Here is a 13472-nt window from a genome sequence, read left to right on the forward strand (position 1 = left end):
ATTCTTATATACATTAAACAATGGCTATAAAATTACACATTTGTGATCACATACGGCTATCATTAAAGAAAGGAAAGTTTTTATTTAATTTGAAGGCGGATAGAAAGGTAATCCAAAGCATCGGAACGAATATTTTTATGTCATGGGATATCAACATCATTGTCGACGTTGCTTCGTTCCCCATTTTTTACAGTCTCTTTCTTAAATTTAACTTTATGCTTTACATGGATATTTCATCGTAATTCACCTTGTTTGCCTTGGATTTTCGATTCTGTTTTCGACAAAATATTCTAACGAAAATTGTACAGTGTCCGGATACATAAGGTGTTGAATAATTATGAACAATCTCGTCAATTTCGTCCGATTTGTCTTTACCGATTAAAAATGATGATTCGGGACTTCAAAAAATTATACTCGTTGTGCACATGAATGAAGAGAACTTCTTATACTTTTCATTATAAAGTAAAAATGAAATCAGACATGTCAGTGTTGGATGATGCTGTCAAATAGTTTTGTTATAAACACCATCCTCATTTTGATCCTGAACTACTAACTTTAGTGATGGTCTAATATAATAAATACAGAGATGAAATGCTGACAATCTTAATTGATGCGGAAAAGATATTGCATTCATTGTTTTCCAATATTGCTTTCATTTGTATTATAATACAGTACATCCATGAAATCCTGACATAAAAAAAATCTGATTAAATATAATGCAGCCATATAGATTTACATACTAAAGTGCAAATATGGTCAGTTTTAGTTGATATGGTCAACAAATTTTGCTACACCAGTCAGCCTGAGGTATCAAAAGTACTGAAGTTTTGTTACATATCAATATATTGAACAACAGGAGGACATGCTGGCACTCTAAATTTATGCGGACAAAATTTTGTATTCATTGTGTTCCAATATTACTGTCATTTGTATTATACATTAAATCCTGACATAAAAATATTACTGAATTATTATGCGGCTATAAAGATTTACATAATAAAGTGCAAATATGGTCAGTTTTGGTTGATACGGTCAAATAATTTTGCTATACAAATCAGCCAGGGGTATCAAAACTACTGAAATTTAGTTACGTATCAATATATCATGTATATTGAACAAAAGGAGGACATGCTGGCACTCTAAATTATACGGACACAAATTTGTAGTTGTGTTCCAATATTGCTGTCATTTGTATTATACATTAAATCCTGACATACAAATAACTGCTGATTTTCTATGTGGCTATATAGATTTACAAATAAAGTGCAAATATGGTCAGTTTTGGTTGATACGGTCAAATAATTTTGCTATACGGGTCAGCCTAGGGTATCAAAACTACTGAAATTTTGTTATGTATCAATATATTGAACAAAAGGAGGACATGCTGGCACTCTAAATTTATGCGGACAAAAATTTGTAGCTGTTGTGTTGCAACATTGCTGTCATTTGTATTATACATTTAATCCTGACATAAAAAAAGCTGCTGATTTACTATGCGGCTATATAGATTTACAAAATAAAGTGCAAATATGGTCAGTTTTTGATGATGCGGTCAAATAATTTTGTTATAGGAGTCAGCCTGAGGTATCAAAACTACTGACATTTTGTTGCGAGACAATATTTTGATTAAAAAGAGAACATGCTGGCAATCTAGATTTATACGGACAAAATTTTGCATTCACATTATGTTCCAATATTACTGTCATTTGTATTATACATTAAATCTTGACATAAAAATATTACTGAATTATTATGCGGCTATAAAGATTTACATAATAAAGTGCAAATATGGTCAGTTTTGGTTGATACGGTCTAATAATTTTGTGATAGGAGTCAGCCTGAGGTATCAAAACTACTGAAATTTAGTTACGTATCAATATATTATGTATATTGAACAAAAAGAGGACATGCTGGCACTCTAAATTTATGCGGACAAAAATTTGTAGTTGTTGTGTTCCAATATTGCTGTCATTTGTAATATACATTAAATCCTGACATAAAAATAGTTGCTGATTTACAATGCGGCTATATAGATTTACAAAATAAAGTGCAAATATGGTCGGTTTTGGTTGATACGGTCAAATAATTTTGCTATACGGGTCAGCCTGAGGTATCAAAACTACTGAAATTTTGTTACGTATCAATATATTGAACAAAAGGAGGACATGCTGGCACTCTAAATTATGTGGACAAAAATTTGTAGCTGTTGTGTTCCAATATTGCTGTCATTTGTAATATACATTAAATCCTGACATAAAAATAGCTGCTGATTTACTATGCGGCTATATAGATTTACAAAATAAAGTGCAAATATGGTCGGTTTTGGTTGATACAGTCAAATAATTTTGCTATACGGGTCAGCCTGAGGTATCAAAACTACTGAAATTTTGTTTCGAGACAATATTTTGATTAAAAAGAGGACATGCTGGCAATCTAGATTTATACGGACAAAATTTTGCATTCACATTATCATGATTATGTTCCAATATTGCTGTCCTTTGTATTATACAATACATCCTGACATAAAATATTACTGAATTATTATGCGGCTATATAGATTTACAAAATAAAGTGCAAATATGGTCAGTTATGTTTGATGCGGTCAAAACATTTTGCTATACGAGTCAGCCTGGGGTATCCAAACTACTGAAATTTTGTTACAATATATTGAACAAAAGGAGGACATACTGGCACTCTAAATTTATGCGGGTAAAATTTTGCAGTGATTGTGTTCCAATATTGCTGTCATTTGTATTGTACATTCTATCCCGACATAAAAATATTTCTGATTTACTATGCGGCTATATAGATTTACATTATAAAGTGCAAATATGGTTGATACGATTTAAAGAATTTGATATGTATTGGAATATATATTCAGCTCGTTAGCATTGTAACCATTATCGTTTTTTTTTTAATGTATAGAAAGGCAGATCACGGATAAATTTGTATATAAACAAGCAAAGTTTTATGCGTACTTTATTTACAAATAGATATAAGAAGATGTGGTATGAGTGCCAATGAGACAATTTAACTCTCCATCCATGTCAAAATTTATAAAAGTAAACCATTATAGGTCAAAGTACGGTCTTCAACACGGAGTTACATGTATTTAATCATGTTTATATCACGGAAGTATTAAATTGACTTTATTTTTTCTATGTTTATACCAAGAAACAAAGACATTAAAAAATATTTAAAAAAATCGATGTAGATCGAGCGGTCCTGGTTACAAGTTAACTTAGTGTTGAGCAGACCAGGCCAAAAGTTAACTTGAGATCAGGTCTGGTTCGATCGGAGTTGTCAAAATCAAAGTTAACTTGTGTTAACTTATGGCAGAACTGGTTTCGAAGTTAACTTATATCAATAGCGGACCTGTTTCCAAGTTAACTTTTTGGCAGACATAAAAACAGTCCTAGGACCAAGTCCGCTTTTCAAGTTAACTAGATTGTGGTCCTAGGACTGGTCAGAGCAGTCCTAAATCCTGTCACAGGTTAACTTTGACCAGTCCAAATGACTGGTTATCAAGTTAACTTGCTGTACAGGTTTGGACTGCACCCATCTGTAGGGCTATTTGTGAATAGTAAATATTGAACATTTAAATTAAAAAAAATGTATAATGTACGAATGCTTCGAAGATGTTCATTTTTTTTAATGGTATTTTTTGTGAATATTTCAAAATCAACACATTTCATGTGTTTAAGTTAGTTTTCATAGGTTACCAGAAGTCCTATTAAGGTTCATCGGGTTTCTGGTTTATGGATGTTTATAGATACAATTTTGTATTCATACAAAGCATTCGTTGTCCTGTTTCAAACTCTGTCATGTACTCTAATATGAACGTGAAAATGGCACAGATACAAATGGCTACAGATAAAGGTTAGAACTTCATCATCTTGTTCTTTTCTCATGATTCGCAAATTTTTTATCATGATGACAATGCTGTTCTTTTAAGCTGTTCAAAATTAAAGTGACGGTCTTATTCGGAAAGTAATACACTTCATCGTTGTAAATATTGTTCTGGTCAAAATATATATCCCGACATAACTCAGAACTTCAGAACACTTGCGGAACAACACGTAACTATATAGGAAATATCATTTTTGTTAACAATACGTTGTAAGTAGGACATAAGTTCCACATTATCTTTCATTATATCGGTTTAAATCAATAAACGAAAACATTGTTCAAACATTTTAAATACGACATTATTTTTTTAAACTATGTCTGTCAGACAAAGACATTAACTGTGCATTACTTACAGCTTCATAATTTGATGTGAGAGTTACCACAACTGTCACTTTCTTTCCTAATCATGATTAAACTTTATATTGAGTCTTAACAATCAATGTTTGACCACAAACATAATATAAATTTAATACTAGTTTAATCACGATACATCTAAATCAGGAAATGGTTATATGAACCCTGCCAGATGAACATATTCATCTGACAATCATTCCATGCCAAATATATAAAGTCTCAAATTGGATATAAATTTGTGAGGCAGGCGTGCCCAAAGCAAATAATGTCCAGTGAACTTCATCCGATGGGTATGCAAATATTTCACTCATCGCTTTCACAAACTATAGTCGACCTACTGCCGATATTACATTTGTGAGACTTACCTAATTTCAGAACTTAAATTTGACCACTGAAACTTAAACTTGATTAAACGGTCAAAAACCCATACATACAGACATGTATATCTGCATATTATTTCTTAAACCAAACATAGTTGACTACTGCAACTAGTATCTGAGAAAAGGACCTAGTCATGCAACCATTCAATTGATTTATTAACCATGAACTTACAATCAAAGACTGATGAACCCTTAATTTAACTATCACCCATACACAAAAATAGTTTATAGTCTCTTATAGCATCGGAGAAAGATCTTTTCATGAAATCTGAACATTGACCAATGAACCATAACAATGGTCTGTCAACTGCTATATGAAAATAAAAATTGTTAAGTCCATTCCACCAACCAATAATAAATTTTCTATAAAGACCAGCTGGTATATTTTCTACTGTTCTTGTTATGTACACGTACACTTTATTTTTTTAACATGTTGATATTATGATATTTTGGCTTCGCCATATATTGAGTAAGTATTTATATTTCATTGATAATTATAACCAGAAGTTAGTGTGTATTGTCTTTCATCGTCTCCTGGCATTTTTAATTTCAAAGAATTTGGAGGACTCAGGTAAATTCTTTTACGTTTCTAATTTGTTCTAATCCGATTTGAATCAGACCTTTGTTCTGTCAGATTTGCTTGTCGCTCATAAATTCGCTCGTAAAGACAAAAGTTTTGTTAAATTTCAAATCATTAGGAATGCTCGAAAGTACAGATTTGGAAGGCAGCGCTGTGCAAATATGTCAAAAAGGCAACAACCCGACCTAAGAGCAGATCCCGAGGTCACCAATGGCACACATTTGGAAAGAGTATCAACGTCTCATTACTTGCGTTTAGCCTAGTATTATAAATGGCGTTCTATATTTCCTATTTAATCATGTTTGCTTTGTTTTCAAAGTTCGTATAATCTAGATTTGTCCAATATTACCTATAATATTCCTTTGATGACATTTGTTTTTCTAGTTGCTTGCATTCAAGTCATTCATTTGTACTCTAGTGTATAAGTGTCTCATTAGGTATCATATGCCATATCTGTATTGTCACATTAAATGCTAGTTTATGAATTACAGTAAGAGGTATCAATCAATATGCATATAGGGCTATTGAAAATAGTAAATATTGAACATTTAAAAAAAAAAGTATAAGGTACGATTGCTTCGGAGATGTTCAATTTTTTTTATGGTATTTTTTGTAAAAATATTTCAAAATCAACACATTTCATGTGTTTAAGTTAGTTTTCATAGGTTACCAGAAGTACTATTAAGGTTCATCGGGTTTCTGGTTTATGGATGTTTATAGATACAATTTTGTATTCATACAAAGCATTCGTTGTCCTGTTTCAAACTCTGTCATGTACTCTAATATGAACGTGAAAATGACGGCTACAGATAAAGGTTAGAATTTTATCATCTTGTTCTTTTCTCATGATTCGCAAATTTTTTAACATGATGACAATGCTGTTCTTTTAAGCTGTTCAAAATTAAAGTGACGGTCTTATTCGGAAAGTAATACACTTCATCGTTGTAAATATTGTTCTGGTCAAAATATATATCCCGACATAACTCAGAACTTCAGAACACTTGCGGAACAACACGTAACTATATAGGAAATATCATTTTTGTTAACAATACGTTGTAAGTAGGACATACGCAGCGATGTTAAGGGAATTTCGATAAGATTTTGTCAGGGGCAGATAACCCCGTAAGGACCTCATTATGTATTCATATATTCATTAATGGCGAAGATTCCGTAAGCTGCGTCTATCGATGAAACTGTTATGAAATCAAATTACATACATGCCTGTTAACTAAAAACGGGTAACTATATGATGTAATTTGTTTATCGAAACACGAATATTTTATGTTTGTGCTTTAATTATTATGGTTAACAGTTGCAATAGCTGTTTTTGTTGACGAGATTGTCGGCTTGTGGACCCCGCCTCCTTTTGCAGATTAACCAATCAGTAGACGATCGCCGTCAAGTAGATGTTTGTAGTTTGCAGATGGAAAGAACCTTGCAGCGAAAATTATTTTCACTTCTATGTGAAAATCTAACCAGAAAAGTAAGTGTGAGCCTCCAAATATGTATTATTTATGAAACATACGTTGCTTGTTTTGTTAATCATTCGCTTCAGAAATAAAAAAAACTGTATACTTATAGATAAAAACGAGTTCAGTGTTGGCAAGCATGATATACACGTGGTCATGGTGGTCAAAACGAAACTAGACTGCAACAAATATCTGAAATTTGAATAATTTATAGAATCCCGTCAATAAATGAACAGAATATCGAATGAAACAAGATCCCTCCATTATACCGAGAGCCCATTCTCAACATTTACCCTGAAATTCGTTTCTAAATTTCGTTTAGCAGGTACCTGCCAAAAAGGGGGGGATTCCACCGTTCACTTCTCTCCGGCACCCGCATTGCTGGAGCCATGACCCCTACTTTCATAGCATGGAGCTCTTAATTTGTAACACACGGTACACAAACTTGCTCAAAAGGAAGCCTTGCAAGACATAATTATTTTGACTACCCCCCTGCCCCCCACTCTCTTTCCAACTTCTACTCCCACCATTTAATCAGTGTGAAGTCCATATTATATTATTTTCTGCTTAGTGCTGTATTAATCAACTTTGAATTTAAAAGGGCGGTAAAGGGTTAATTTTATGCAATGTTTTCTATTTACCCAGTGTATATATTTTATTTCACTTATTTTCGTGTTTTGACGTTTGACCTCTCAATACATGTATCTCGTGTTTGGTTCGATGTGCGTGCTACATGTTTCCCCTTATTTATTTCCATGTTTCCTGTCGTACAATTTATTTCTCATGCTTGTCAAAAAAGATTTGCAATTCTACTGAATATTTATGGTTCATGTACATGTTGTATGTGATAAAGAACTTCAAATTTAAATGTACTATAAATAATAATTTTTTGAAATCGGATGCAACTTAAGCTGTTAAGGAAGTTAAAAGGTGACAGCAATATGATTACATCTTTATGTCCATTAAAAATGACTGCAGAAGGCTGAGTATCTGGGTAATTATTTGGAAATATCCTGGACAGTGTGTCTTTCTCTGGAAAAAGCCTGTGCACCTTGTGTATCTTATTATCTGTGAACCAGTATTTTTTAAATCGTTACCAAGTCAGAAATGTATATATAACCAATTGCAAGTTTATGTACTTAAATTGCTGGCTAAATTAAACAATTTTTAATACATAGTCAAAATAATATTATAATTTCTTGAAAGGCTTTGTTAATGATTAACTGGGACGCCTTCCTAATGTTCCTATGACCGTCATTATTAGGAAGGAACCACAGCAAAAAATTGAAGAAGCTTTTCATGACACAATAATATTATACTAATGAATATGTAGTTTGCTCATCAAGACTGCCCACTTTGACATATTCTATTTATATATATGTAGTACTCTAAAGTGCGATGGTCACGCTAAAGTGTGATGGTGTCAGACGCTAAAGTGCGATCAGATGACACGCTAAAGTGCGATGGTGTAACGGGAATAGGATTCAGGCGATTGTTTTTGTATTTTGCTGTGTTCATATTAGTTTTTCGTTTATTGTATTGTTTCTAAATCATGTCGTTGTTATTCTCTTTTGAATTGTTTTACACAAGTCATTTCGTGATCCTGTATAGCTTTCTATGCGACGTAAGCCAAGGCTCCACATTGAAGGTCATAACGTTATTAGGTGCATACATCAACGATATTTGGTCTTTGGTGGATATTTGTTCGTTGACAATTACACCACATCTTCTTATCTGTTTTTTTGTTTATTGTTTATTTTGTATATTAATCAGTCCGTTATCTTTCTCATTTGAATTGTTATACACTGGTCTTTTTGATACTCTTTGGTCGTTATAGAATACTATCTGCGGGGTTAGCCATACGGTAACCTATAGTTAATTACATTAATGGCATTTAGCATTGAATAGCGACTGGTTGCATTGGCAATCATATTATAATACTACACCTCTGGTCGTTATGTTACTGTCTTGTCGACGAGTATCCATCTCTTTTACGGACATGACGAACCATATTTTAAAAAATTGTTTTTACAAAATTATTCAATTAGAAAGTTTAAAAGTGGCTTTTATTTCACGCAAGTAAAAATTTGAAAACAAAACGTTTAATTATTTCATTCGTCCGAAGTGCATTTCTGGATTTACCTTCATCAGGAACACTCAAAGCCAAACATTTGAAATCCGAGGATGTATAAGCATGATAAGTACCGAAACAGTTGAAGAGCTATATGCTTTTCCAGTAAATGACATGGGACGAATTAAATACCTTGACACTTGGTGTATTTTGCCATTTTCGCTCTCTTTTATGGTATACACCTTTCCCTTACTAACGTCAGTTTCAGTCTATGTTTATGAAAAGTATTTTTTTCCAGTATACTGACAGAATCATGTTTGTCCCCGCCGACACAGCGGGATCAAAGGTTTGCATTCTGTTACTGTGGATGATTTTTTGGGAAGTAACTCCTCCACATGCACTCTTCTAGCACCGACCAAAAATGTTCGGGATTGGGATCATTTGTTTCTTGTCTTTTAAAAAATCTGTATCTGCACTAACATTCTCGTTTACGGGCATGTCCATTTTTGTTTGTACAAAAGGCTTGTGGCGTCATAATGCGATTTAAGTAACGTTGCAAACGTCAATACTTTCGCGAACATACGCACTTTAGCGTATCGCGGCATCAGACTTTAGCGTGTTCAATAAATAGCACAGACTATCGCACTTTAGCGTATCAAACCATCTCACTTTAGAGTCCTACATATATATATATAAGTAAAACAGTATTTAAATTGAATAAACACTGCATGCATCATCCTTCTAAAAATAAGAGTATTACATAAAATATCTGAACTCTATCCCTGTTCAAGTGTTGGCAGGAATTAAAACCATTACTCGAAGATATATCCCCGGTAAACAGAAGGGTCAGTCCGCCCGTCCCATGAATATTTTTCTTTGCATCTTTCTCAGGAACATTACAAGGATTTCTGAAATTTGGTTTCAGGGTTTATATGTGTCAGCTATACCGTGTGATGCTTTTTCAGATGCATCACTCAACAACCTTTGTTTACCTTTTACTTTAAGGGTAAGGGGGTATATTAGTAGCTCACAGATTCACTTGTTTGTTTTAAATTTTTTTTTTTGGGGGGGGGGGCTTTTTTTTTAGCACAGCTCTTTATTTAGCATAGGATGCAGCAATTCTAGAAATCCAAGAAAAAATAGGCATTTATATATCTACGGAGGAAATCCTGATATCAAATTAGGGTTGTGTGGCAGACGTTATTTCTTTATTTTAAAAATTATATGAATCTGACATTATACATATGTGTATGCTCCTTATTTTAAAAAAAGTACCTATATGTAATTAAATAATTACTTTCTCTTATTATTTTTAGCTCCCCTGTCAATTACAAGATACAGTATGCCATTCCAGCTTTGATGAAATAAAGTAATGGTTTGATTTGGAGAGCTTTATTATTATAGACAGGTAAATTGTTTTATCCTGACTTAGAACTATTGTACAATGAGACAACTCTCCCCAAGAGTCCAAATGACACAGACATTACCAACTATGGGTCTTTGAATGGCCTTCTACAATGAGTAAAGCCCATTCTGCATATTTGGCTATAAAAGGCCCCAAAATCACAAATGTAAAACATTTCAAAGGAGAAAATTAATGGTCTAATTTATGTAAAAAAAAATGAATGAAAAAGAAATATGTTACACAGCAACAAACGACAACCACTGAATTACAGGAACATACATTGTACATACAGAATGTGGATGGGTTAAACATGTAAGCGAGCCTGGCTTTTCTTCCTGTTTTATAATTTGTCCAAATAAATTTCTGTTCTTACATCATGTACAATGTAAGAATATTGTATGATGTAAACTCAGAAATTATTGCAATGTTTTTATGAGGCAACCTTGAATATCGCAATAAAAGGAACTCACATTCTGAAATCTATACATATAACTGTACAAGTATGCAGATTTTTCTGAAATCGCAATTATAAATCTCGCATTTTTGTCCATTCTTCAAAAATTGCAAAAATAAATGTACCCAATAATCATGATAATTTCTTAATTTAATCAATGTTAATGAAGTATCTGTACCAGCAATAAAATTTGTTTACACAGACATGACAGATATTAATACAATAATATACTGAACTTGCTAGCAAATTTTTTTTAGCTGTGGATTACTGATATTGATATTGAAGTATTCCTGTCGGAAAAAGAGATACAAAACAAAGTAAATTAACATAAATAAATATTTATTACATAATACATCTTAAAGGCACATCTGGGTTTTTGTCTCGCCTTGACGGAGTCAAAAAGCGAGACGTAGGTATGCTGTTTCTGGCGGCGGCGTCAACAATGTATTAGTTTGTGATTAGGTCTAGTTCATGGTGAACCACAAGTGGTAGGTCAATGATATTTGGTATGCAGTTGTATTAGCATTGGCACATCTCATTTCCATGGAGATTATTTGGCCCTGCCCCCTCAGTCAAGGTCTATTGACTTTGAAACTTTTCATAGTTTACATGTATTAGTTTGTGATTAGGTCAATTTATGGGGAACCACTAGTGGTAGGTCAATGATATTTGGTATGCAGTTGTATAAACATTGGCATATCTCATTTCCATGGAGATTATTTGGCTCCGCCCCCTCAGTCATGGTCTATTTACTTTGAAACTTTTGCTTAGTTTACATGTATTAGTTTGTGATTAGATCAGTTTAAGATGAACTGCTAATGTTAAGTCAATGATATTTGGTATGCAAATGTATTGGCATTTGCAAGTATCGTTTCCATGGAGATCATATAGCCCCACCCCTGGTCATGGTTCATTGACTTTGAAACTTTTACATAGTTTACAAGTTAATGTTTGTGTTTAGGTTTGTTTAAAGGGAACGACTTATAATATGTCAATGGTATTTGGTATGTAGTTGTATTAGCATTGACACATCTCATTCCATGGAGATTGTTTAGCCATGTACCTTCAGTCATGGTTCATCGACTTTGAATATTTGCACAACTTACATGTTAAGGTATTGCTATTTTAATTTCAACATTTGCATTATCAAAATTACAAAAAGGCGAGACATATCTCTGTGATAACCGTTATTCTCATTTAACTTTAAAGTTTTATAAGAGTACATGTAGTGCACCTTATTAAAATGTGTGTGGAAAATTATATCCTTGTTCAAATGATGAATGAAGACATTATTAAATAAGGACAGGGAAATTATTTTGCTAGCATTTTAACAGTAACTTCTTGAAGAAATATGTTTGCACTAACTTTTGATAACTTTTCACATGTTAAATATTTCATTTAATATATATAATATTAGCATTTTCATATTTCAGGGATGATGACCTGCAGTAGAAAGTTCCTTATAACTCATCATGGCCATTACGGAAGATCTGATTAAAATTTGTTTAGAAAGCCACCAAATATGTCCATGAAAAGTAGAAAAAAGACAGCAATTCTATATAATGTACATATAAGTACTAAGCAGAAGCATTGACTGTTTCAAGACCAAATGAATTGGAATTTAGTGTTTTGATGCTGAGAGACAGAGGAAAATTAACTACACAATTTAGCTTCTTTTTCATCATCATGTATCACTGAAGTTGATGTTTACCATCTTAAAGAGCTTTTACCTCAGTTAAAATGAATTCTAAATACGGACAGTTTGGAGATTTGTGAATTTTCTTACAATTGGAGTTTCAAAAAAGGATTTCATTTAACAAAATTATATTTCATGGATGTAATTTGTAGTTTCTTTCATGAAATATTTGAAAAATCTGCAATACATTTGTATCTGACCAAGTGAGAGATCTACAAATAGACATATGATATTCAGTTGAACTGTAAACATGGTGAAGAAGGAGATATTCATTTATAAGACTTATATGAGTGTTTTGTTATTTTTATGGCAATTACGGGGAAAAAATAGTAATTGATTTAAACATTAATCCTACCTAGATATACATGAGATATACTATCATATACATGTAGGCATACAATTCACTTATGCACCACTAATGGAGTTACATGTAATTATAAAACTAAGAATATGACATATGATTGCCAATAAATTAACAACTCTTCATCAGAGAACAAATAGTCATATTATATATTGTCCACCAGCATGACCAGAGAACAAGAAGATCATATTATATCATGATTTATATTTCAATTTCATTTCATTTCATAACAGTTAACACAGAATAAAGGTATACAAAAAGTTCAGAAGCATAAAAAAGTGTTTTAATTGCAGTTGTTGTTCATCGTAAAGTGACTTAGTCATATTGATGTTGGCCTTCAATACTGAGCAAGACCTCTGTAACAGCCACAGAATGTTTGAACAAAAAAATTATCTATACTTATATATTTGTCTATACTTAGAAATCAGAATTTTTTTTCATTTCTTGTCTAAATTAAAATTGGTTATACAATTGTATACGTTTGGCAAAAAAAAATATAAATTTATTTAAATGATGGTATTATTTGTATCCAGGATTTTCTGAAACTGCAATAATTAATCTCGCATCTTTAATTGTCCTTACATTGTTCAATAATTAAAATTATCTTGGGAATAAATTTACTCACAAAATTCTGAGTCTTTTTGAAGGATATATAAACTTGGAAACTTGCGATGGAATATTTTCACAGTTACTGTTTTAGAGATTCTTATATCTAGCATGTTTAGCAAAATATGTTGGGAATACATGTATGGCAATGAGACAGCATCCCCAAAACAGACAGAAATTGTTTTGT

General features: G+C 32.4%; 1 protein-coding gene and 1 long non-coding RNA gene across 7 annotated transcripts in view; one reads left to right on the top strand and one right to left on the bottom strand.

Moving 5' to 3' along the window:
- The window catches only part of LOC127716004 (transcription intermediary factor 1-alpha-like), a 431824-nt gene that overhangs the window by 36612 nt on the left and 381740 nt on the right, over nt 1-13472 (bottom strand). The gene's annotated exons all lie outside the window — the stretch shown is intronic.
- On the top strand, nt 6647-12971 carry LOC127716036 (uncharacterized). Its single transcript, XR_007988717.1, has 3 exons — nt 6647-6706; nt 10080-10171; nt 12056-12971. It is a non-coding gene; the product is annotated as an uncharacterized LOC127716036 (long non-coding RNA).

The sequence above is a fragment of the Mytilus californianus genome, unplaced genomic scaffold, assembly GCF_021869535.1.
Source record: "Mytilus californianus isolate M0D057914Y unplaced genomic scaffold, xbMytCali1.0.p SCAF_9, whole genome shotgun sequence".
Lineage (NCBI taxonomy): Eukaryota > Metazoa > Mollusca > Bivalvia > Mytilida > Mytilidae > Mytilus > Mytilus californianus.